Below are 26397 nucleotides of genomic sequence, written 5' to 3' on the forward strand. Positions count from 1 at the left end.
GGAAAGGCAGGGGATTGTGCTGGTCTTCTGCGGGGAGAGGCCTGCTGCACTGTTTCTCAGGCAGTCTGGCCCTAAAGATGCATCCATCCATCGAGGCAGTGGGGCGGGACTTGGTGTAAATGGCTCCAGCCTCCACTGGGAAGCACTGTGATGATCACTGAAGTCTGTCCTGCTGATGGGCAGGGGGGAAAAATGGCAACACCCCATTTTCTAGTCTCCAGGGACAGTTCACACGCACTGCTATTCAGGAAGTCCTCACAAAAGAGCAAACAATCTCCCCTCTTGTGTCCCAGATTTCCATCAGAACTCTGCTTTCACCCTGTCTGTGTCCACACTATCTACCTGCCTGGCAGCACAGTACTCCTGTGTTTTATCTCAGATGTGTGGCTGGATTTCAAAAACCCCAAATTTTAGGGACTTGGTGCAGAGTGGACTCACACTGAACTGGGGGATCAGTCTAGCTGTGCCGTGGCTGGTGCCGGTTTGTCCCAGAAAAGCAACTGCATGACTACACAGGGAACTCAGTATTTATAGTAAAGCACAGCCAAAAGCTGGCTTCCAGATTAGCTGCCTTCAGCAGGTACTTCTGCTGCTATGTTAATTAAAGGGGCCCTTCGATGGTACCCACCATTTTTGTCCCCTAAGAAGTGCTACCTCTCCCAAATGCACTCCAAGAAGGGATAGTGTTTCTCCCTGTGTGACCCAGGAGATGCTCAGACCATGCTGTCTGCTCCCAGGCCTCTGCCCTCCTTCCCCATAGGAGGACCCCTAAGCCTGCCAGGCACAACAGTGATGGCACAGCCTCCTAAAACCAGATTTTGAACTCTACTATTTATAAAAACTTGTGATAATCAGCCCCTTTCCTTTTCCCAATGTTGTCGGGGAAGAGTTTTTCTTCTGCAATCCCCTGTGCACTGTTTTCTCTCTTTCTCTGTCTTTCTCTCTCTCTACTCTCTCCATAATCAGGGTTCCATTCCCTCCACAACACCCGCAATTATTTCCTCCCCCTAATCGACTCACTGCAGTTCATACCTTCCACAATGTGGCCCATTTTTCTCCCTCTAGATGTGCAGTTTGCTCTCTCAGTCCTCAGATTGGTCTTGGGTGTTCACGATGATTTGATATTTATCTAGCCATGCTTGAGGGCTTAGCAAGCATAGGGTCTCCCTACTACTCTGCCATCTTCACCCTTAAACCATACCAGTTTTTATATAATTTTAGTATCATCTATCTAAAATTAATAGGACTGGCAATACCAAGTGTTGGTGAGAATGTGAGGTAACTGGAATTCTCATATGTGGCTGTTGGTAACACAAAAAATACTACTTTGAAAACGGCAGTTTTTATAAAGTTAAACATAAATTCATCTCTCCTAGATATTTTCCTAAGATAAACATATGTCCACAAAATGATTTAAATACAAATGTTCATAGCAGCTTTATTCACAATGGTCAAAAAACTGAAAACAGTCCATCAACAGGTAAATAGATACCCACCTTGTGGAATATATCCACACAATGGGAGGTAATAGAACTCAGCAAAAAAGAAAATAAAAAGGAATCAACTACTAGTACATACAACAATGTAGGTAAATCTCAAACACATTTTGCTGAGTGAAAGAAGCCAGATGCAAAATAATACATACTGTATGGTTCCATTTATAAGAGATTCTAGAAAAGATAAAGCTTATCTCTGGTTACAGAACAGATCAGTGGTTGAGTTGAAGGACTAACTGCAAGACACAAGGGAACTTTGTGAGGTGATGAAATGTTCTACATCTTGATTGTGGTGGTGGTTTCATAAGTGTTCACATTTGTCAAAAACTGAACTGCATTTTTTTATAAATTTTTTTTTAATTTTTATGTTTATTTATTTTTGAGAGAGACAGAGTGTGAGCAGGTGAGAGCCAGAGAGAGAGGGAGACACAGAATCTGAAGCAGGATCCAGGCTCTGAGCTGTCGGCACAGAGCCCGACGCGGGGCTTCAACCCATGAACTGTGAGATCATGACCTGAGCCGAAGTCGGATACTTAACCGACTGAGCCACCCAGGCACCCCTAAATTTTTTTTTTAATATTTATTTTTGAGAGAGAGAAAGATTGTGAGTGAAGGAGGGGCAGAGAGAGAGGGAGACACCAAAACCAAAGCTGTCAGCACAGAGCCTGATGCAGGGCTCAAACCCATGAATGTGAGATCATGACCTGAGCTAAAGTTGGAGGCTTAATTGACTGAGCCAGGTGCTCCTGAACTGTATACTTTAAATGGGTATATCTTCTTTTATGTGAATTATACTTCAACAAAATGTATGTATATATGTGTACATTTATAATTTTAATATGAACTAAAGACTTAAATGGTAAAGACAAAACATTAAACACATTCTGGGGAAAAAATTCCAGAAAATAGTTCTGTGTTTTCTGAGTAGAAAAGGATTTTAAAAAAAAAAATCATAGAAATAAAAATTATAAATAAGAAGATGAATAAACTTGACATTAAAATTATGAAACTTCTTTCTTCTAAGATAGATCAGAAAGAGTGAAAAGAAAAATTATAACCAACAAAAAGATATCTGAAATATAAAATGACAAAGTATTAGTATCTAGAATATTTTAAAACTCCTATGAATCAAAAAAGACAACCCAATCAAGCAATGGACATAAGATAAAAATAAGCAATTCACTTAAGTGCAAACATGACGTGCCAATATACAAAATGATATTAAACCTCATAAGAGATATTCAAATTAAGTCTAAAACTCAATACCATTTCATATCCACCAAATTTATAGAAATTAAAGTGCCTGACAAAGTTAGGTATATAGAGTAAGGCTTTCAATAGGATTGGTGATATGGTGATAATCCAAATGGGAACAAGTGTTTATAAAACTATTTAGCATTACCTAGTAAAGTTGAATATGTCCATACCCTGTGACTTAGAAGCACTACTACCAGGAGTAAAATATTTTAAATAATGAATACAACCTAAGTAATTTGGTTACACTAAATTTCCTTTAAGGGTAGTAGTTCTCAAATCTTAGCATGCATCAGAATCTCCTGGGGAACTTCTAAAGCACAGACAGATCCCTGGGCTCATCGCAGAGTTTCTATCTAGCAGGTCTGGGATGGAGCCCTAGAATTCCCATTTCCAATCAGATCTCAGATGAGACAGATGCTACTGATCTAAGAACCACACTTTGAGAACCACTGCTCTAGGGTAATGTGCTGTCCCAGATTTAAACCTTGAATTGGCATACTATATTAAAAAAAAAAAAAAAAAAAAAAAAAAAAAAAAAAAAAGTTCTTGTTTTGCATAAAAGAGCTCTTATGATAGTTAATGGAGAAGGATTATCTCTGAGAAACAAAAACAAATGGAAGAAACAATGAAACAACTTTACTACAAAAAGTAGTGTGTCTCAAAGGAACTGGCAGCTTCTTTGATTTTAACAGACAGTCGATACTCCAGGTTAAGTTACTTGCTTTATAGTCCTAGAATCTGAAAATATGACATGAATATTGTATCAGCTTCAACAAACTAATCAATAATTTTCTAATTGGGAGTTTTTTTCTGCCAACCTTTCTAGTTGTTTACTAATGTGTATATTGTGCTTTACAGAATATTTAGTAAATTATGCAAAAGATCTAATTATATCTATTTTTCAGAAGACAAGATGAGTAAACCATGGACTTAACTAGCAAGAAATGAACATCCAATTTTAATTTACTTGCTCTCAACAACAGGAAAAAGAAGAAAATTCCAATTACTGGTTACATTCACAAAATCTAGTACAGACTGACAACTTCTAAACAATTTATTTCAAAACAATTGTTTTGCAATTCCCAAAGATATTTCCCCTGGGATTTTCTGTGACAGCTTTAAAATCATAAAATTACATAGAAGTTGTACAAGATACATAATATTAGACCAGATTTGTCATTTTATGTTATGGCATCATCATGCAATTTAATAGAACCTAATAACCTTCCATGACTAATAAAACAAGATACATGGTTATTCAAAGAGGTCTGAGATTTTTTTATGAAGGATTTTATCAGAAACAAAAAACCTCATACATATGAGCTTTTTATGTATCTGAATACAAACAAACTCATTCATACAGGTTGCTAGTAACTAGTCGATTAAAAATTAATGTAATAATTATCATCTAAAACTAATTTCCACTAAAAAGATAAATATAATTATACAAGGTTCCATGAACATATAGTAATTGCAATAATTGTTAATAGTGTAATAACTGAGAAAATTACTCTACATGAATAAATCAATGAGAGAGATAAACCTGAATAAGTATATGAGAATGGGTAAATAGATAACAGGAAGGAAGCAAAACTTGATGAGGAAACAACTCAAGGAATTGTTTAGTCAATTACATTTCTCCATAAACCTACCAAAGCTGGGATGCCTGGGTGGCTCAGTCGGTTAAGTGTCCAACTTCAGCTCAGGTCATGATCTCACAGTCTGTGAGTTCGAGCCCCACGTCGGGCTCTGTGCTGACAGCTCAGAGCCTGGACCCTGCTTTGGATTCTGAGTCTCCCTCTCTCTCTGCCCCTCCCCTGCTCATCTCTGTCTCTCTCTGTCACAAAAATAAATAAAAACATTAAAAAATAAATTTTAAAAAAACCTACCAAAGCTTATAAAAAGCCAAGATATGTTCCTGTCTATATAACCATAAATAGGTCAATTTACTTCTCAAACCAGAAGTTTGCATATCATAAAATGGTAACTACTGACAAGGCTGCCTCATCCAGATGCAATGTCGATGCATTCCATAAAGGTGTTTGGTTTAGGGGAAAGGAAGGAGCCAAAATCCATCCCTGTTCTATTTAGCCAGACTTGTCCCCTCCCTCCAACCAGAGAGGCTTTCCTTTTCTCTTCACACAATGGCACCACATAGACTAGAAGCAGACCTGTCTATAGAGCCTATCCCATCCTGTTGTTTCAAGAATTAAAGGAGACAATGTATGTCAAATATGTATGAAGGTTAAAAGAGGTTATGTATGTCAAAGAGTGTGGTAACTAGTACATAAAAGCACTTAATAAACATTAGCTATTACTGTAATGTCAGCTTTCATTAAGATTTCAGAATCAACACCATGAAAACATCATCATGGATAGAAGGATTTTAAGAATGGCAGTTAAAGAAATTGTACTCCACCTGAATCCATTAAAAAAAAAACTCAACTTTTCAGAGTGATGTGAAGGTTCTGTGTTACGTTTATGGTTTTTATCACATGACTATACACACTGTGAAAATTTAACGCGCACCCTTAAATTTGGTAAATTATAACTCAATAAACTGATTTTTAATAATAAAATAAGGGGTGCCTGGGTGGCTCAGTCAGTTGAATATCTGACTCTTGATTTTGGCTCAGGTCATGATCTCACGGTCATGGGACTGAGCCCTACATTGCACTCCATACTGGGCATGGAGCCTGCTTATGATTCTCTCTCTCTCAACCAACCAATCAAGCAATCAATCAATGTGCTAAAGCTCTCCTGAGTTTTCTGTGCCTGACAAAAAGCCAGGATAACATGAGGAGATCTGTATCTCCAGTCACTCTGGCAGATCCTCTGTTTCCTACCTTGAACAGAACTTGCATTTATGTACATTGATGTACCAGAACTTGCATTTATGTACATTTTGTAACCAGGAAAAAAGGAAGGGAACAGAGGAATTACAAAGGATGGAGAAAAGACTTAAGCCCCTGAGTTTTACTGACATCAATGAGCTGTCAAAGCAGCCTCTCCGTGTACTTTCGTTAATGCAATAAGCAATGCTGTTAAATTTGAGTATTCTCTGACTTGCAGCACAAAGCATTTTCACAAGTACCAAACTCAGAGAGAAAAATTACGTAGGGAATATCAGGTGACACAATAAACATAGTCTTCAAATACAGAGTAATGGGGTATTTACTGCTGTGTCTTCCTAGCACCCCTCCCTTCTTCCAGAAACCACATGGTTTGATGGACTTCTTCCACGGGATCAACGCCCCAGCCCTCACCACTGTGTGTAAATTAACCATTCAAACAAAACTTTTTTATTGTCCAGTTCAACTTGTTGATTGTTTTTACTGTAAATAAGTAAACAGTTTATCTTAGTCTGTCAAAGATAAATAAGAGGTTTTTTTCTTTTTTGTTTTTTTTTTTTTGGAGAAATAAAATCAACTTCCCTGGGTCATTCCCTCAAACCTGAAGCAATAGCTGACCCCCCATCATACAAGTCTAATGAAAGGTTAGACATTTTAGCACTTCACCACCCATGAACTATGTGTACAGAGATGTGTATGTGTGTGAAAGTAGGTATGAATGTTAATACTGGCATGATAGCCAATGATTAAAGTTTCAAACATAACTTGTTTTAAACGATGTGTAATTTCACGTTAAAATAAAATACCATGGATAATCCCCAGTTGAAACTTCATATTTACCTTTCCACTTACCTCAAGTTATTCCCATCCTTCAGGATATACCTTGAGCCTCCTTTTTAAGGAAGCTGTCTCAAACTGTGAGAGCCCATATGGATTTTCCCTTCTCTTAAACTCTACATATATATCTGAGCTATACACATTAGTATTTTGACCATTGCCTATTTAATTTTGTTTCCCAATCCCATGTCCAAATACAGTATGAAATGCTTGACATATAGATTCTTGATAAAATACTATGACTCTATCATCTATTTAGATAATGGTAAACACCATTTAGATAACACCATTTAGATAACACCATTTAGATATATTTAGATAACGGTAAACACAGAATGTTACATTTATATTTTGTACTTAAATATACCAAATACTAAATTAATAGCCTCTTTAAAATCTTTCCTTTAAATTAAAATATCAAATCTTAGAAATAACACAGTTTAAAACTTGTAAAATATTGATCTTCCAAATAAGCTAATGGGTTTCTCCAGGGCCTATGACTAACAAACTATGGATTTTAAGTATTCAAAGATTTTTTTTTAATTGTGATTTCTCGTATATGCTTTGGGAAATATAGGAGACAGATATTATTATGCCATGTGACATGAGAAGAACCTAAAGCCACATGAATAATAACTGGGCTTTCCTAAATCTCAGCTCTCTACCTGTCTCTCTAGAGACAGAGTTGTAGAAATAGGATTATCTCATCATCCTAAGAAAGGTCATAGTCTCAATAAAACACAAGGAAAACAAAAACTACAAGCTGCTAATAAGCTGAAATCAACTTAATGGGCTAGATGGTATGTTCCCTTGGATACTTTCAGTTTTGAAAATCCTATTTTTAATCACAAAATGTGACTTAAAATGTGTGAATAAATATAGAAAATAGAAAACTAATTATATTTAAGGTTACATTCAGAAATACATCACAAATTTTTGTAATGTTTATTTTGAGAGAGAGACAGAGCAGGGGAGGGGTAGAGAGAGAGAGAGAGGAAGAGAGAATCCAAAGCAGGCTCCATGCTGGGACTCAATCCCAGGAGTCATGAGCTCATGACCTGAGCCAAAACCAAGAGTCAGATGCTTAACCAACTGAGCCACCCAGCTACTCCAAAGGCACAAATTTCTATCCTGTCATCAATTAAACTGTTAAAACTTTAATGTTAGAACACAAACACACCCATCAGCATTACTAGAGAAAACTGTAAAATGGAGGTGATGTGTTCCAGCACAAATATCTGCAATCTTCTTCATCTGGAACAATTACTGCTCAAAAATAAAATTAAAGGCCTCCAAAATGCCTATATCAAGACTTCTCCTTAAATCTTAAACATTATTTCATCCTCCTCAGCATTTATCTGTATCTAATCTATCTTCTTCCCACTAGTCTTGGAAATTAGAACTACCATTATTTTCTAAAAAGAGACTTAAGCTCTTTTTTTTCCCATCTTTCCACTTGAGCCTTCTCCTCCACCTACAGTTGTTTCTAAGTCTACCTCTCCTTGAGCCAATCACTTAAATCTTCTGCTTTCTATCTGCCTCCCTTCCTCTCTTCACTATCCAAAATCTTGATAGAACATCTCGCACGTGCCCCTACCTCCTAATCCACAGCAAAGTATGGCAACTATCATGCCCAAACCACTTCTTTTAAAGTTTCTAGTGACCAGTTCATCACAAAAAATCCTAGATCCATTTCTCAATCCTCCTTCTTTTTGACCCCGACGCAGCCATTCATAGTCTTGGTAGCTTATCTTCCATAACTCTCTTATCTCATAAGATCATTATTTTCCTGTGTGTCTGTTTCAACACAGGTCCTCTTGCACCTCCTACACTGTGAGTTCCCAGAGAAGTACAGAGATGCTTCCCAGAAGCAGAGATGCTTCTCTCTGCTCTTTCCACTTTTGCACCTCTTTCTGTTCTTGATATTTTAATCCTGTCTCATAGCTTTAAATATCATCACTGTGCAGAAAACTCTCTGATCCCTATCTCATCTCTCTCTTCTCAGCCCATACTCCTCCATCAAATTCTAGTTTCTTTCCTGATCTACTCAATGTCCAAACATTCAGTCACAGTATACCATGGGAAATAAAAGTACACTCTGAGAAATATATACAATAATGTCTGTGCTCCCAAAAATCTTTATTAGCATAACTACAGAATATCTCCATTTTGATAAATACCAAACATGTCAACTTGGTAAACCTAAAGATGAACCATCTTCCTATTGCCCAGACCTGTACCTTTCTCTTCTCACTCCTTCTGTGCTCAAAATTTTGGTTAATGGCACTGCTATTCTTTTAAGTTTAGACTTTGCAAAACAATTTCCTGTCTTTTGCTTCCTACTTATACTTAGTTTTGGAATTCACTCCTCTACTTTACTACCACTGGAGCCCGATTCAGGTCTCACTATTTCAGGGAGGCAGTGCAGGACAGAAGATAAACATCTAGACACTGCAATAAAAATGCCCAAATTCCTCATCGTATAAGGAACACAGCAGGAAATAAGCAGCAATGAAGAATCCACAGGAAGAGAAGTAGCAACATTCATGGCCAGTCTCTTGAAGTTTAGGACAAAAGCAAAATGATATAGGTAGACAGTTCTTACCAGAATAGGGTTCTAATGGCCACTAAGAAGAGTGTTTTAGTTACCAGAGTACTCAACAATAAAAGGTGGGGGGGGGGGGGGGGACCTACTCCAGTGACTAAGGCTCAAAGGGACTATTATTTGTCATTGTCTTTTTTATTAGTATATACAATAATTGCATCGCACCATAATTTCTCTTCCCAGAACCTAGCCCATATGTAATAGGTATTCAAACATTAGCTGAGTGAAAACTAGCAAACAGCAACCATTTATTAAGTACCTATAAAATGCCAGTCAGAAAAAGTCATTTCACATATATTAGAAATTATATAATCCTACTTAGATTATAAAAATGAGCCTCCAGTGACTAAAATATTTTGCCCAGCATTCCACATTTTATAAATGATTAAGAATTAAAACCCAATTCTATCCAACACAAAAGTTGTACTCTTTCCACTGCATCGTACATAATTCTTTGAAGATATTAACATGTTCTGAAGGTCCCCTAAGACTTTTACCATGGGTCTAATTAACATTTGTATGACATTTCATCACAAAAAGCAGAATCCCTCTTGAAATACATAAAAGTTATTGTGTGGAAAGAAAGAGTTAAATTAAATCACCTTTATTCATTTTATTTGTAGGGAAAAAAAGAGAGAAGGGGTTGTATTAATGAGTAAAAAGAGGGTGAGAAGATAGTGCAAGACTGAGAATATATCTAAGAATCCTAACTCAACATACTTCACAATTTTGCCTAAGGCTAGCCCTGAATTATCATCTCCAAGTATCCTAGAAATAAGACCTATCTCAAAAAACCAGCAGCCTTCATTAAATATAGATGAACAGGAAAGCCAATATGTAAGAATGGAATAACCCAACTACTACCTGCCCAAGGCAAAAACTTGGGAGTAAAACAATGTGAGACCATTTTTTCCTCTGACCTGTGACATAATTCTGATGCATGCATTTTGGCTCTCAAAAATTTAAGATCAATATGTTGAATTTTATCATTTTAAGTAGTTATGGTGAATTACTCAAACCAGGTACCCCCTTCATCTCCAATACTTAATGGAGACAACAAAACTAAAGCCAAGTGGTTCTCTTTGGACTAAAGCCCTACCATGTACTAACTGCACACTGGAGCAAGTCACTTATTCTGTGTCTTAATTTTATTCTCCATAAAATGTGGATAATAACAGGACTATTGTTACTCAATTATTTGTTAACTGTAGTAACAGGAGAGGGCCTGGCAAATGGTAAATACTGAACACACATTAATTTCATTATATCCACTCTGCAAACGTTAGTCTCTTTTATACACCACTAAATCCTCTCCAGTCTGTGAAATGTCTGTCATATAGGAAATATCAATAAATTTGTCAATGAGTTTCTCAAAAAAGAAAGAAAATATTTTTGTCTAAGTCCTCCAATAATTAAAGTAAAAATGAAGTTGAGTTAACCAGTCAGCCAAATGATTTCTACTCTTACTCTACCATAATACTTTAAGATCCTCCTGGGTAACAGTCCCCTGTTCCATAATTAGAAGTGCTTAAGGCAACTTTGGCCCCTTCTCATTTCTCATTTCTCATTTATCCTCTTGGTACTTAGTATCTCCCATCTGTTCATCAAGTTTGCCTATCAGTTGTGATCTCTAGGGAAAGAAAACACCTCTTTCATTTTGGGCTCTGACTTTTATGAAGAGAATGTTGCAGGTACTAAAATAATAATAATTAATGGAAATGAGTCATTATCATTACTTGCATTATGAATCCCTTTATCCCTGACTGGCCAGGTGTTTGATGGGCAGTCGCTTCACTGCTTAAACCCCCACTGCCTGGAAACTCCTACAATGAATGCAAATGTGTCTCTATCTGCCTCCTGGGGTAACAGAGAAAGCAATTAACAAATGTTCACAAAGTACTTGGAAAGAGATAATGGCACTATATAAATGTTACAGATTATTGCATCATGAAACTTAAAATCATAATCAACTCTAAGATGGGTTAATTGGAAAGGTAACAAAAAAATCTCAGAAAGAGCCTCCTCTCAGAAGAATTTCAAAAAGACATCCTCTTCCTGAGGCTAATAAATCGCCTTCAGAACCCTTGCCCCTCACCCCCATCCTTTGGAGAATAAGGGTAATAAGAAGCTACTTGGTTGTGATGGGGTGTTGTGGGGATAATTTAATAAAACCAAAACAAAACACAGAATCACTCCCCGTTCAGAATTAAGCAAGAGATAAAATTTGAGAGGCTGTCTTTCAACCTGGGTTACAGTTCTAGGTACTGCAAACACCAATTTTATGCAAGTCACAAACAGCACAGCACACAAGGCAGTGTGCACAACAGCAGAGAAAACACATAATCTGGCTCTGATTGCTCCCAAACTTATACTTCCAACCTGAGCCACCCATCCCTGGTATCTTGCTTATCCTCTCCATTGGATATCTAGTGGGCAGGGCATCTCAAACCCAATATATTCAAAACCAAGCTCCTGGTCTCCCCATCAAACCTGCACCCTTGCCAGACAGCGTCCTCCCACTCTCTGTAAACAGCAACTCTACCCTGCCAATTGCTCCAGCCAAAAACCTTGGACTCATCCACAACTCTGCATTATCTTACATCCCTCATTCATCCCAACAGTAAAACGTGTTGGCTCTGATTTCAAAACACCAAGAATCAGACAACTTCTCACCGCCTTTACTGCGACTGCAAACTACCATCTCCTCTTGCCTGGATGATTGAAATAGTCTCCTAATTGGTCTCTCTACTTCCTCCCTTGCTCTCCTTTAGTGTATTCTTCTGAAGTTAAATCGGAACATTCCTGTGGTCACAATTCTGAAATAACTCCCCACTTGATTCCAACCAAATGCCAAAGAGTCTTTATAATGGGTTATAACCATCTATGTGATCTGGCTCTGTAATCTTCTCTCTCAGCTTATCTCCTAGAACCCTTCCTTCCTCCCCCCACCCCCATACTCTAGCTACAGTGTCTCCCCTACTGCTCCTAGACCACTAGGTATGCACGTGCCTCAGGGCCTTTGCACTTGCTGCTCCCACCTACCCAGATATTCTCATTGTCTTGCCCCCCTACCTCCTTCCCATCTATACTCAGAAGTTACCTGCCATCTGAGAATTTTCACAAGCCAAACTTTCTTCTTTCTAAAATTGTAGGCCTCACTCCCACACTGACTATACCTTTATCCCTTTTCTGCAATTCTTCTTAGTATCTATCACCATCTGGCATTATTTGTTTATGTATTGTCTAACAACTCCCCTCATCTGAATGTACTCTGCATGACAGCAGCAGTTTCTGCCTATTTCTTTTCTCTTTTTATTTACTACTGTTTCTCCATCCCCTAAAACAGCATCTGACATTATAACAAATACTGAATACATATGTATTAATTTTTTTTTTCCATTTTATTGGTGCTTAAAATCCCAGGTGTTAGAATTATTGCACTAATAGTACATGATAAAGAACCACTTGGTACCATCAAGTAAGGATGGCAGGAATGTGGTCGACTTCCTCACAAACTCCCAATTATACAAATTCTGGGCATGAAAATACTAAAGGGTAACACTGGAATTTGATTCTTTCCACAGTTATTAATATTGAACACTAGCCCTCTAATCATAAAACACAAGGCTGGTTTTTACCCATGTATCAGGCTGGAGGGGAAGAAATCAAACCAAGATGTGCATTTCATACTCTGGCACCGTCCCCTGGATATAAGAGACAGTTTTGTTCAACAGCTAAAACAATGTTTTGAATGTGTAAATTCTAAAAGAAAATTAAAACTGGCAGCTACTTGATATTTAGGGGGGGGAAAAAAGAGCTCCTGTTCAGCAATCATTAAGATCTAGAGCTGCAGTAATTCCCTCTAATAAAAAATAATTTATGATTTTCTTGGAGCTGAGAAAATGATGGTGCACCTGAGCCTCTGATTTATAAAAAATGCATTTCCAGCTCTTTTTTTAAACTGCATCTTTATTTCAGTTTTACAGTTCTTCAAAGCAAATCGTAACAGTAAAGCCCTTGACAAGAAGGTGAAGGCCACAGAAAGAGGAAAGACAGATACTCTCAACTGCAGAAGAAAGGCGCAAGCTTATAGAATTATCCTGGAAGGCCCTCTCAAATGTGACACAGAGACCTTCCTTAAACACTTGGCCTGAAATGTGCCCCCCAGCATCTCCCAACTACCCAATTTTAATTGTTGGCGGACCACTCACCCCTCTCCTGCTATGTATTGCCTTTCCCCCAATTTTAGAAGCTCCTAAAGACAAGGACCTGTCCGCTTCACCAATGTACTCACAGTGGCAGAAGTGACACCTGACAAAGATTAGGCATATAACACAAATCTGCCACATGAATGACTGCATTAAACATTTGAATTTTTTCCTTCTTGCACTAGATGAAGTAGGAGGTATGATTCCAACTCTTGCCAATTAATGAATTAATCTCAACAGCTAAGAAGATTTGAGAGAATATATGCTTTTTTAAGGTCTAAGTTCTCCCCATAAAATTAGTGCCATATAAAAAGGTCCTGTAAGAATAAGCCCATCCCTGCTCCCCTCCCCAATTCCCAATACAATAAATGAAATGTACATTTCTGTTAGCTTCTATTTGCTGGTGACATTTAGTTTTAATTCAAACCAGCCTTCATAAATTCTGGTACTGTGCACAACATCTTAAATGGCTCTATTCTTTATTCAAAATCATCCCTCTCATTCCCAGCATTGTAGTAAATAGATCTTCTAAAGGGGAAATAAAACTATTTCAACAACAGGCCTATTTCAGCGGTTTTTCAAAGGCATTTCTTTCATTTCCCTTGGCTAGAGTTTTCTTTTTATGCTTGGAAAGTTGTGTTATATATACATGTAGTTTAGTCCAAATGGATGTGGCTTTTTGTTGTTGTTGTTATTGTTGTTGATTTCAGCTTTTCTATTTTCCACTTCAGTATTCTTTCAAAAGCAAAACTTCATATTTCTCTTATTCCTCTGTGAGTCTCCATTACTGAACCCAAGTTCTCTTTTAAAGAAGGAATAGTTGGGATACTGTGTGACTCATATTTTCCCCAATAAAAAATAACTAAATTTACAGATGAGAATATTTATAGCATATAACAATCTCAAATAACCTTTCATTTTTCTACATTATTTTTAAGGAGTGACCTTCATGCATAAGAATATTTCCTAACCTTTTTTTTTTCCACTTACCCAAAATATCAACTAGGGATCCTCAGAATTGTAATCTAGCCAGAGACAATTTGCTGCTACCCCCAGACAGCTGGGAGAGATTACTGAAAGGGAAGAAAATACTTCAAGAGCCATGGCTCCTGCCCTCCTCTAACATCTTCACTGTCCCCAATCCCCATCTCCAGCCCCATCCCCCAACGTGATTTTAAAACTTAAGAAGAATTTGATGCAATCTTAACTTATCCTATGGAAACAATCAGAACTATATAGAAAATGTATGCACAGAAGGGTTTATCACAGCATTATCCTAGTATAGCAGTAAAAATATACACACACATGAACCCATGTTGGAAAGGGGAAAAAAAAAAAAACCTGGAGTTAAATAAGACAATTTAACATTGATATCTCTGAATGGGCGAAATATCAATTATTCTTGTTTTTACTTTATTTGTATTTCCAAATTTTCTTCAATAGACATGCACTGCATACAAAATTCAGAGTTTAGAAACAGTTAAGAAAAAAATTAAACAATTCCAACAATAAGGAAACAGACTGCACAAATTACAAATAAAATTGAGACTCAAGGGGAAAAAATGTTTAAGAAAAATCTTTTTTTCACCTTTTTTTAAAGTAAAAATTGTTTCAACAAGAAAAAAGTCCTCTGATCAATTTTTTTTTTTTTTAATTTTTATAGCTGCCTTAAAATAATCAGACTGGAAGGAACAGGGTGTCAGCCTAAGAGATACTGAGATCCCATATCATATGAAAACACACCCCTTACAACAAGCCCTGGATACAAACAGAAGAGGAACGCTAGAGAGTATAAGGTTGTACAACCTTTACTCATTGTTTCCTTCCTCTTGTCTTAGAAGCCTATGGAACAATGTGCAATTTCTGACTGAAATTAGCAGTCAATATGATCAATGACTATTTTTGCAGCCAAATTTTTTGATAGAGGAGCATCAACTCACAGCTGTTTGGAAGCATTCAAAATAAGATCTCACCTAAAGCCCTCTCTTCCTCCATTTTTATTTATTCTTTACAAAAAACACGCATCAATTTTGCCATCTAACAAATTAAATGCTTTCATTTTTGTTTCTTTTCAATCCTCATCAACAAACATTTCCATTTTGTGGGGTCGCTAATATGTTAAAGATTTTGCATTCTGCTCTCTTCATTTAAATTTATAAGGGAGATTCTAATTTTAAACTATTCTATGCTTTTAATTCAAAGAGAAAATAATTCTATGTGATTTTGACTAGAGGAACCTTCCACCAAAGTATAAACCCTAAAAATAAATACAGCTATTAAAATTAATTACACCAAATTGCTTAAGCAAGGTAAACAGCAAACCCAGGGCCAAGTGCTAAAAACTTGAGAGAGTCAATTATCAAACTATCTAGTAAAAGCCTCCAAAAATCGATAATCCCCAGCCTTACTTTTATGATGACATTAGAAATAACATTTAATTTTTTATATATAAGAAACGATCTCATGGAAAGCCAGTCTATGCTAATCTTTTAAACCTATTACCAACATTTTATGCATCATAATCCTCACTAAATCAGAATATATATATATCTATTTAGGTTCTCTCAACAACAGCACTTTCTAAAAGGGTCCCTGGCAGGCAGTAACACCATTCATTTACTAAATATTGCCTGGGGACCTAGCCATGCATGACTCTTATTAATGTAGATGGGAGTTTCAGTCATATCCAAGGTCTGTGGAACAAATGGAGTAACCCATTATTGGTTCTTCTCCCCTCATATCTATTTAACATGGATAATAAAAAGAATTTGGTCTGCAATGCTTTACTCAATTACCAAATACCATTAGATTCCTATTTTAGAGTTTGTTTTCTCTCTGAACCCACGCATCATTTATGAGTTCACAGGTAGGAGGAAATCCACACCTTAAGCCATTATCTTAAGAATACTTCTTGATCAGCCTTCTGTTGTTTCTTAATTATTTTATTGGCATAATTACAAGTACAGGACATTTGATACTCACAAAAGTGATTTTATAGGATCTAGGTCTACAGTCTAATAACACCAAATTCTGTACATACTCACACAACAGAGGATGATGGTTTTATAACAGAGAAGTCTATCAATTTGATTTCCTAATCTCGTATTACTTACCCAAACAATAAAGTTTATTTAGGGCAAACAACTAGGTAAAAGAAATTTGTTTCTAAGCCTTCAACAATATGATAAAATAAATTACAGCCTATTCATCCAACAGGATATGTCAAAGCCATTAAATATGATATATAGATTTCTATTAATTCTCCAGGATATATGCCAATGAAAAATAAACAAACAATAGGTCAGCATGGTATGTGACCCAATTTAATGTCTTTATACATGTGTTAAAATGGATCACAGAAGAGGACACACCCAAATCTTATCAGTGCTTATCTCTGGGTGATCAGACTACAGATGAGGTATTTGCATCTTTTTACCCTTCAGTATTTTCTACAATGATAAATACAAGTCTATATGCTAAAAAGCTTGGGAGAAAGTCTCTTTAAAAAGTCTCTCTTTAATGGGGAGGTAGGATGGGATCAAGAGAGACAATTGGTTTGCCCTTCAGTTTAATACTAGATATGTAAATGATACTTCATAAAAATGATAACTACATAGATGTGGGCTAGGAGTCCAGAATTTAACAATCAGTTTGCAACTTCCAGAATACAGACAGTTAAACCTTAGAACACCAGAATGTCTTTGCCATTCTTTGTCCTGTACTGCAGACTAGTTCAATTTCCTTACCCACATGTCCTCCATTAATTGCCTTTTCAATAGATTACTAATAAGTTTTTGATGTTAAGCAAACATCAATGCTCCTATTAAAGTGAGACCAAACACTGTGACTATTTGTTTAATAACACAGTCTGAATGAAGGACGAAGTTCAATTAGCACTGGAGCTGATACAGGCTTCATTAGGAAGGAGAGGCAATTAAAAAGTGGAAGGCTGCAGGAGGCACTGATGTGCACATCATGCAGCAAGCAGAAAAGGACAAGCAGCACAGAGTTCCTTTGAAAAAACTGTAACCTGAAGACTTCAGACAGAAAGAAGGATCATTAGCACAAAATTAAGCACCCTAATAGGGTGATCCTTATCCCACTAGCTCCAGAAGAAATATGAGGCCCAATCACGTAATCTAAATAAACTGCAGGGTGTCAGGACAATTGGAAGAAACAGGAATTATCTAGCGGGTAGAACTTCATTTAGCACAGAGCTTGGTTCACAGACACTGTCCAATGGATGCTACTGAGCACTATTTGGGGAGTCAGAAGACCCATCTGTACCATTAACTAGCTGTGTGACCTTGAGTAAGTCACCCAACCTCTATAGACTTCTGTTTCCCTTTTTGTAAAATTAGGGGATTAAACAAATGAGGTCTTCTAATTCAAATATTCCATAATTTTACGATTCCAATTACTCATGCTATCATTGTTTCCTAGTGACACATGAGACAATGCAAATCACAACTTATTTGGCAATTAAACAGTATTCATACCATTTTCTTAAAAGGATGGTGGTAAAGATAAGCAAAGGTATTCTAATTTTTTAAAGATACACATGGACAGGGATTTTATTTCGCCACTAAAATCCCAGGATTTCTCTGATTATCCCAATTTCATGTGTCTAGAAATGTTAAACCAGTATAATAAATCAGATCTTTTTGCAACTTTGTGCTATTAAATATTTACAACTTAGTGCCAGACATTTGGGGAAAAATAAATGTGGCTGAAGTATGAAGAGGAAATTCTTTCATCTATTAAATTGTTTAATGACAACTCAGTCATACCCCAAGGTCACTCCTGAAATCACAGCCTTGTGAAGAGACCCATGGGGATCAGACCAGCTGCCTAGTGCCTGCTTTTCCTCCAGAGCTCCCATGAGGGAGGGAAAGCAAGCCAGCCTTCCACAGTAGAAACAGTGACAGACCCACAGAACCACTTTGAAGAGGGGCATGAGAATACTAAAATAAATAGGCATGGGTGTGAAAAGGGAAGTTTAAAACAAAGGATTTTTTAAACACAATTGCACTCAGTGCAAAAGTAAGCAATCTCAGTTCTAGAAATTTATTTGACACAAGCATTTATTTAAGTGGATAAAGATATGTTCATTCAACATTAATTTGACAAATATGATAAGGCAACATTTGAACAGACACCTAAAGGAGAAATGCAGGAGTGAGTCAGACAAATATGGGGGAAGCGGGAGAGGCTTGAAGGTTTCCAAGCAGTGAAAACAACAGACGCAAAAACCCTAAGGAGAAATTGTGCTTATTACATTCAAGAGATAGTGAATATTCTAATGTGGCTGGTGTACAGTGAATAAGAGGGAGAGTGGTAGAGATCAAGGTCAGAAAAATAGTATGATGTTAGCTCATGGGGAGTCTTAAAGACCATGGCAAATACTTTGGATTACAGTGAGAGACAGAGTCACTGAAGGGCTTTGAAAAGAGTAATTTTCATCTGAGTTTTAAAAGATTACTTTTTTTTTTAATGTTTATTTTTTTTTAATTTTTTTTTCAACGTTTATTTATTTTTTGGGACAGAGAGAGACAGAGCATGAACGGGGGAGGGGCAGAGAGAGAGGGAGACACAGAATCAGAAACAGGCTCCAGGCTCTGAGCCATCAGCCCAGAGCCTGACGCGGGGCTCGAACTCACGGACCGCGAGATAGTGACCTGGCTGAAGTCGGACGCTTAACCGACTGCACCACCCAGGCGCCCCTGTGTTTCTTTATTTTTGAGAGAGAGAGAGAGAGAGAGAGAGAGAGAGAGAGAGAGAGACAGAGTGTGAGTGGGGGAGGGGCAGAGAGAGAAGCAGACACAGAATCTGAAGCAGGCTCCAGGCTCCATGCTGTCAGCACAGAGCCCGGAAACGGGGCTCAAACTCATGAACCCTGAGATCACGACCTGAGCTGAAGTAAGATGCTTAACTGACTGAGCCACCCAGGTGCCCCTAAAGGATTACTCTTAGAAGTGGACAGACTGCTACAAGATGATGACAATCATCCAGATAAAAGGCAATGAGGGTCTGGACCAAATGATGGTGGTAAGAGGTACAGAGAAACGGCCACTACCAGCATATATTTAAAAAATAAAATCAATGGGATTTACTGATGAACTGGACATCGAGTGTTATAGAAAGAGAAGCATCAAGGAAACACCAAAGTCTGGGGTCTAAACTGGAAAGATAAAATTTGTATATACAGAGATAGGAAAGACTAGAATACTCATTTCCACATACTACTTTCTTAATTTTCCACTATTACAAATAATCTAAGTATCAAGAAGAGTTGATTTTAAATTACCAAATAAATTGTGATATATTCAAACTATGTAACCAGTAAAATAAATTAAGTTAGACACACATCTTTCATGGAAAGAAATCCGTAACACATAACTAAGTCTCAAGTTACAAAATAATGTTTTTACAGTGATGTCACTGTATATATACATATTATCTGAAATAATATATAACAAACTTTAATGATAGCTATCTATAGAAACTGGTAGGTGAGGGGGAACTATAATCAAGAATTTTATCAATTTTACCATTGTTTGAGGTTTTAACAATTTAATATTTTTACAATGATTTTTTCATTTTGAAAGAGACAGAGAGAGAGAGACAGAGAACGAGTGGGGGAGCGGTAGAGAGAGGGAGAATTCCAAGCAGGCTCCATACTGTCAGCACAGAGCCCAACACAGGGCTCCAACTCATGAATATGAGATCACAACCTGAGCCAAAACCAAGAGTAGGATGCTTAACCACTGAGCAACCCAGGTGTTCCTCAACTCAATTATTTTTTATTGTCATAAATGATTAGCAGGTATTGCTTTATTTTCTTTACATGATCATAAACAAGAGCACCTAGCCACTGAAGGCCGAATCAAAGTTATTAAATTCAGGCCTGGAATCTGAAGTCAGATTCTGTGTTCAAATTCTGACTCTGCAGCTTATTAACTATGTGACCTAGAGAAAACTGCTCACCCTCTCTGTGCCTCAGTTGTTCATCTTTAAAAAGGAGTTACAGTAGTAAGAGAAAGTGGTGGTGAAGATTAAATAGGATAATGACTGCATGATTTTTAAAACAGTACCTGGTTGGGGCGCCTGGGTGGCGCAGTCGGTTAAGCGTCCGACTTCAGCCAGGTCACGATCTCGCGGTCCGTGAGTTCGAGCCCCGCGTCAGGCTCTGGGCTGACGGCTCAGAGCCTGGAGCCTGTTTCCGATTCTGTGTCTCCCTCTCTCTCTGCCCCTCCCCCGTTCATGCTCTGTCTTTCTCTGTCCCAAAAATAAATAAACGTTGAAAAAAAAATTTAAAAAAATAAAATAAAATAAAATAAAATAAAATAAAATAAAATAAAATAAAATAAAACAGTACCTGGCACATAGCATATACTAAGCATTATGGATAAAACTCTCCCATGAAATAAATCACGAATTTTGTTTTGACTTTTTTTTTTAATGTTTATTTATTTTTGAGAGACAGGGCATTATCAGGGGAGGGGCAGAGAGAGAGGGAAACAGAGAATCCAAAGCAGGCTCCAGGCTCTGAGCTGTCAGCACAGAGCCCCATGCGGGGCTCAAACTGACAGACCAGAAGATCATGACCTGAGCCAAAGTCAGACACTTAACCAACTAAGCCAATTAGGCACCCTACGAATTTTGCTGGTTTTTTTAGTTGATTTATTTTTTTAATTTTCCAGTATGAAGGAGTGACTGTGTAAATATGTGTGTGTGTACTTAAAGTTGGTGGGTTCAGATGGGAGGAAAACAAACACTGTTGAGAGTTTTAATTTCAATCACAGTCTGTGTTTGGAAGAAGAAGTCATCTTTGTAGACTCTAGTGCCCAAGAAGAAGATGTGATTTAATAACTTAAAAGATCAATAGAATAGGTAATGGTAAACTAAGAGAAAAAAAAAAGTCCTTGTAGGGACAAAAAACCTGAATGAACTATTTCAAATTATCAAGTTGATTACTTTTAAGATCTGGTCTTTTAAAAATATATATTGTTACTAATATTATTATGGCTTACTTTTTAGAACTTATTACCATATCTACCAAAGTAGATGATGACCCAGAATAGAATTTCCCCCTTTTTCTCAATAAAAAGACCGCCTACAATGTTTGTAGCCAACTTAGGCATATAAACTTTTACATGAAGGTAGAAGACTTAAATATTTACTTTCAATGATTGATCTTTCAAACTTTTATACTCAGGCTTAAAATCACATATGAACTACATTAATTCAGAATTACTCTTTACTACCTTGATGTTGCCTGAAATAATTTTATTCAAGTTCTTCACATACATCTTTGTCAGCATGTCTTTATTGGCCCTGGATTCACACTCTGAGATGCCTTAATGGTTCTCCAGAGTTCATCATGTTTGCTTCTGCCTCAATTGCTTGAATCTGTGCAAATGCAATTGCTAACAATACTACCCATGCCTGAAGTATCACCAGCATTATATTAGGGCATTTACTCTTCTCATCATCCTGTAGGAATATATTCCTTTTTTTAAAATTTTTGTTTACCATTTATTCATCTTTGAGAGACAAAGCATGAGTGGGGGAAAAGCAGAGAGAAAGGGAGACACAGAAGCCAAAACAGGCTCCAAGCTCTGAGCTAGCTGTCAGCACAGAACCCGACAGAGGGCTCAAACTCACTGGCTGCTGGATCATGACCTGAGCTGAAGCTGGACACTTAACAGACTGAGCCACCCAGTCATCCCAGAAGGAATATATTCCAATGTCCACAAACCCAAACACAGAATTTTCCTTTCTTAAAGACTCTTTAAAAGTTTTGTTTACACTAACATATAGTATTTAAAATTGTGAGGACAACCTACAGGAACAACTCCTACAGCTGTGTTAAATTCTTTTGCTTCTTTTTTAAGGCTATGATGGCAGATGATCTCTTTAAGTAACTAACATTCACTGAGGTCGTTAGGACTTATGTATTTTCCCCAAACTTTGACATTTTTTTACAATGTATCCCTTAGGAGAGGCTTCATAAGAACTTTTTACTAAATGCCAATTCAATCTTCTACAAGATAATATTCGGGGGAAAAGAAAGCCTTTCTTATGTTTAAACATCAATCAGACATTATGCTAAGAATCTTATATGCAGTGTCTTTTCAATAAAATCCTCAGAATAACCGTGTAGGGTAGATAATATTATTGTTTCCATTTTCCAGATAAGAAAACTGAGGCAATTACGTAACCTACCTAAGGCAGTTACATAACTTGCCCAAACTCACAGAGCCAAAAAGTGATGGTTATTTGAAAATCCAAAATCTCAAGCTCTCAGCCACTACTTTCTGTGACACTCCCAGTCAAGATTGCTGGCATAACAAACATTTTGAAGAAAGGCTAAGAAAAATGAAAGGGAAGGATCCAGAGAAAAGCATGAATCGTTTTATTATACAAGGCCAAGAATTCAACAGGAAAGAAAAATCTGGTCAAAGCTACAGAACCCACAAGGGATTAAAGTTGAGTAAAATTTTTCTAAAAATGCAGCTTGTTAGAGCCTTGAAGCTTTACTTATATGAGAATTTATCCTGTCTGTTTTTTTTCAAAAAGGTAAAGGTCAGGGCTAGGGAAGTGTGATGTTTCCTATGACATAATAACAGTCTTTGACATCAGTAGGTAGAAAACTTCATTCTGGACAGTAAGCTGTGTAAGAAGAAAAGGGGAAGCTAAATCAAACAGGTTAAGTCAAGAAAATATAATTCAACTACTTTGTAAGTTTATTCAATGGTATTTTTGTGGAATGTACTTGATTATTCAATAAAGGTACCCTGAGTATTCATTATTTGACTACCACTTTGTTAAACACTTTAAGTTTATAAAATAAAAAAAAAGTGTTCTCAGTCTATTTAAAATTTAAGAGTAAGTACTTATCGTTGGATGATAGGATTATGTTTTCACTTTCCCTTTTGGACTATATTTTCTAGCTATATCAACACAGGTAAATTAATCTAAGCCTCCATTTTCTCATCTATAAAGCATGAATAATAATAATAGTATCCAGCTCATAAAATTCATATGAAAAATAGATGAAATAATGATACATAGTAAATGCTTTCAATAAATATTAGCTATTATTTCATTTTTATTGTTATTTTAAATGCTTGCTATTTTTTAATGGGACCTTTATAATCCAATTGTGGTTGAGGAACAATACTTACCCAAATTTAAATAGCTCTTATTTAAATAATTTATTGCCACCATAAAGCAATATGTAATTAAGTACGTAATAAATGTCAAACAGAATCATGAACTCAGAGGAGAGATCATTTTTGCCTAGACTGGTCAGAAAGAGCTTGAGAGACAATTCAAGTTTCCATGAATGAAGAGAAAGGAAAAAGCACAGGCAAAACCAATGTCAGAAGCCAGGAAAAAATTAAGCTCAAATCATGGCACCTGGAATAGAAGTAACTAAGAGGTAATAAGGAAACAGCAAAGAGCATTGAGGGCATTTGTTCATCCAATTCCAAGATCAACAAAGCCTTTCTAAGTTTTGTCCATCCTGCTATTCGAACATCTACTTCTTAGAAGAAGAGAAAAGCTATTCTCCCTTCTCCAATGCCTTATGCTCTGGGAATTCTTTCTTCATTCCTTTTCCACCTGGAAGTCTTCTAAGAGTTCTGTAAGCTCACCTATATTGCTCTTTACAAACGTAAAGAGGTTTCTCTGTGCCAGGTGCTACAGTAGAATGATCACAGGCTGAGAAATCAGCCTTAAATTCTAGTCCTGGCTTTGCTAATATTACTTAAATTTCAGAGTCTCAGCCTTTCCATTTGTAACATGGGGTGGTAACAACATGGTTAAGAACATTAATTTGTTAAAGTTGAGAAGGTGTTTAGTACAGCAGGCATAAAGTTAGAAGTTAAATAAGAGATGAGACTGTTATGAAAATGAAGACAAGGAAAGAAGAATAAGTGAATGTAAGGCACAATTTCATTACAGATTTTTTTTTTTTTTTGGCAACCCTTAAAGAGAGTCAAAAACAAATGGATCATTAGGAAACCAAGGAGGAAAAAAAGCATTTCAAAGCTGATCTACCTTGGCTTCTAGTCTAAACATTTTCAGCAATAGATCTCTACAATATGTTTCATAACTTGAAATACAGAATCTGTTAACACCTATACTAATATAATTGCCCTTACATTTTAGTGAGAAGCCCCTATTCTTATATTTAATGATATGAAAAGTGCTTGTACTGCCTTAATTTTTTTTGCTTGTACACAAACGTTCATAGCCACTTTATTTGTAACAGCCAAAATCTGGAAACAACCTAAATGTCAATCAACAGGTAGTTTATCCCTACAATGGAATATACTCAGCCATAAGAAGGCACAAAATACCCACAACATGAACAAATCTCTAAAGCACAGTGGCAAGCAAAAAAAGTCAAACACAAAAGACCACACACTATAGAAGTCCACTTAATGTCATCATTCTAAATACAGCGATAAAAACTACAGCGATAAAAATCAGATCAGTGGTTGCTTGGGGATGGGGATCAGGGTTACCACCGAGTCCTGAGAAAACTCAAGGTAATGAATGTTCCTATATCTTGATGGTGGTAGTGGTGGTTATTCCACTGTATACAGTTACCAGAACTCAAACTCTACAGGATAATAGGTGAATTGTATTATATGAAATTATACCTCAATATACTGGGGACAAAAAAATCTATAAGGTAACTTCTGCTTCCTAACAAGTAATAGGAACCTTTTCATACAGTTTTATTTTTTTATACACAGTTTTAAAGCAATGATGCAAACAGAAAAAGGCCCTAATATTTTTTCAGTCATTCAAAAAGTTTACACTCTGTTCCAAAAAAAAACTTGCATACTGTAAATGTGAGAAAAATATGCTATTCACCTGCTGCTTCCTAACAAGTAATAGGAACCTTTTCATACACAGTTTTATTTTTTATACACAGTTTTAAAGCAATGATGCAAACAGAAAAAGGCCCTAATATTTTTTCAGTCATTCAAGAAGTTTACACTCTGTTCCAAAAAAAACTTGCATACTGTAAATGTGAGAAAAATACGCTATTCACCTGTCTGTATCCGATTTCAAGGGCTTTGAGAGTTTCTAGCATTTGTATAAGCTCTGCTGCTTTCCATAGAATTGGCTGCTTCTTCTCCTAGTATTAATTTTGCTGTATACGTGAACTCAACAAAACGACAAAAGGCCATTTTACTAACACCTTCTATCTCCGCCTAAAGTTCCTGGGTAAACCCCTGAAAGAATTTTAAAAGAACTTACTTCAAGCAGCCAAAAGAGCCTGATGGGCCCTAAAATGGTGTCCGCTGACAATCAGAATGATACAAGCTGGGCCTGCCCTCCCTGTCCACACAGTAGGTCCAGGATCATCATAAAACGCTCAGGGAAATCCGGAAGGGATTCCATCGTCCTTTCGGCCTCACCACCAAGGAGACGCAGCAGACACAGGGTGTCGGAGCACCAGGCGCCACGTGACACAGCCACTACCCCGGCGCGGAGGAGCTAGGGCACAGGCCACGCCCACACACCCGCCCCCTTCCTCTAGGTGGGGCGGAGCCATCCCAGGAGATTTGCAAGGCCAGGTGCTGGGAGGAGGAAATTGGACTGCTGCAGAGTGGTTCTGCCCACGCGGAGCCTGGCTGTGCTGGGAGTGGGGGTCCTCAATCCCCACACTTACTTGTCTCCCATCCCTACTTGAGTCCCGGTATGAGCTTCTGATCTGAACCTTAGAATTGGCCCTTAAATTTCTTACAGTAGGTCTAAACTTGGTCTCAAAAAGTCACATTTTCCTCACATTTATACTGTATCAGTCGACATATCAAATAAAACCGCCCTCATTCATTATTTTGCATTGACCGTTTCATATTTGTTTATACAACCAATACTTTTCCATGAGTTCTGGGCCAGGAACTGTGCTAGTTGTTAGGACTACAACAAGGACCCTAAGAGATGCAGGTCCTGCCCCTCCCTGGTCTTACAGTCTGGTGTCATCTCACACGGTTCCCCGTCTTCAGGGAGGGCAGCAATAGGACATCACTGAACACCTACCATACACCACACTGCAAGAGACACTTAACCTGCATCCTTATGTAACCCCACAACAGCCAGCTGAAGTAGCATTC

The 26397-nt window shown here is 37.2% G+C and overlaps 1 long non-coding RNA gene across 1 annotated transcript in view; it reads right to left on the minus strand.

The window, feature by feature from the left end:
* Positions 1–25793, minus strand: part of LOC123379622 — a 44031-nt gene extending 18238 nt beyond the window's left edge. Inside the window, exon 1 of the long non-coding RNA XR_006584307.1 lies at positions 25538–25793. This is a non-coding gene — a long non-coding RNA (uncharacterized LOC123379622). The remainder of the gene's footprint in view (positions 1–25537) is intronic.
* Positions 25794–26397: the final 604 nt, after the last annotated feature.

The sequence above is a fragment of the Felis catus genome, chromosome A1, assembly GCF_018350175.1.
Source record: "Felis catus isolate Fca126 chromosome A1, F.catus_Fca126_mat1.0, whole genome shotgun sequence".
Classification (NCBI taxonomy): domain Eukaryota; kingdom Metazoa; phylum Chordata; class Mammalia; order Carnivora; family Felidae; genus Felis; species Felis catus.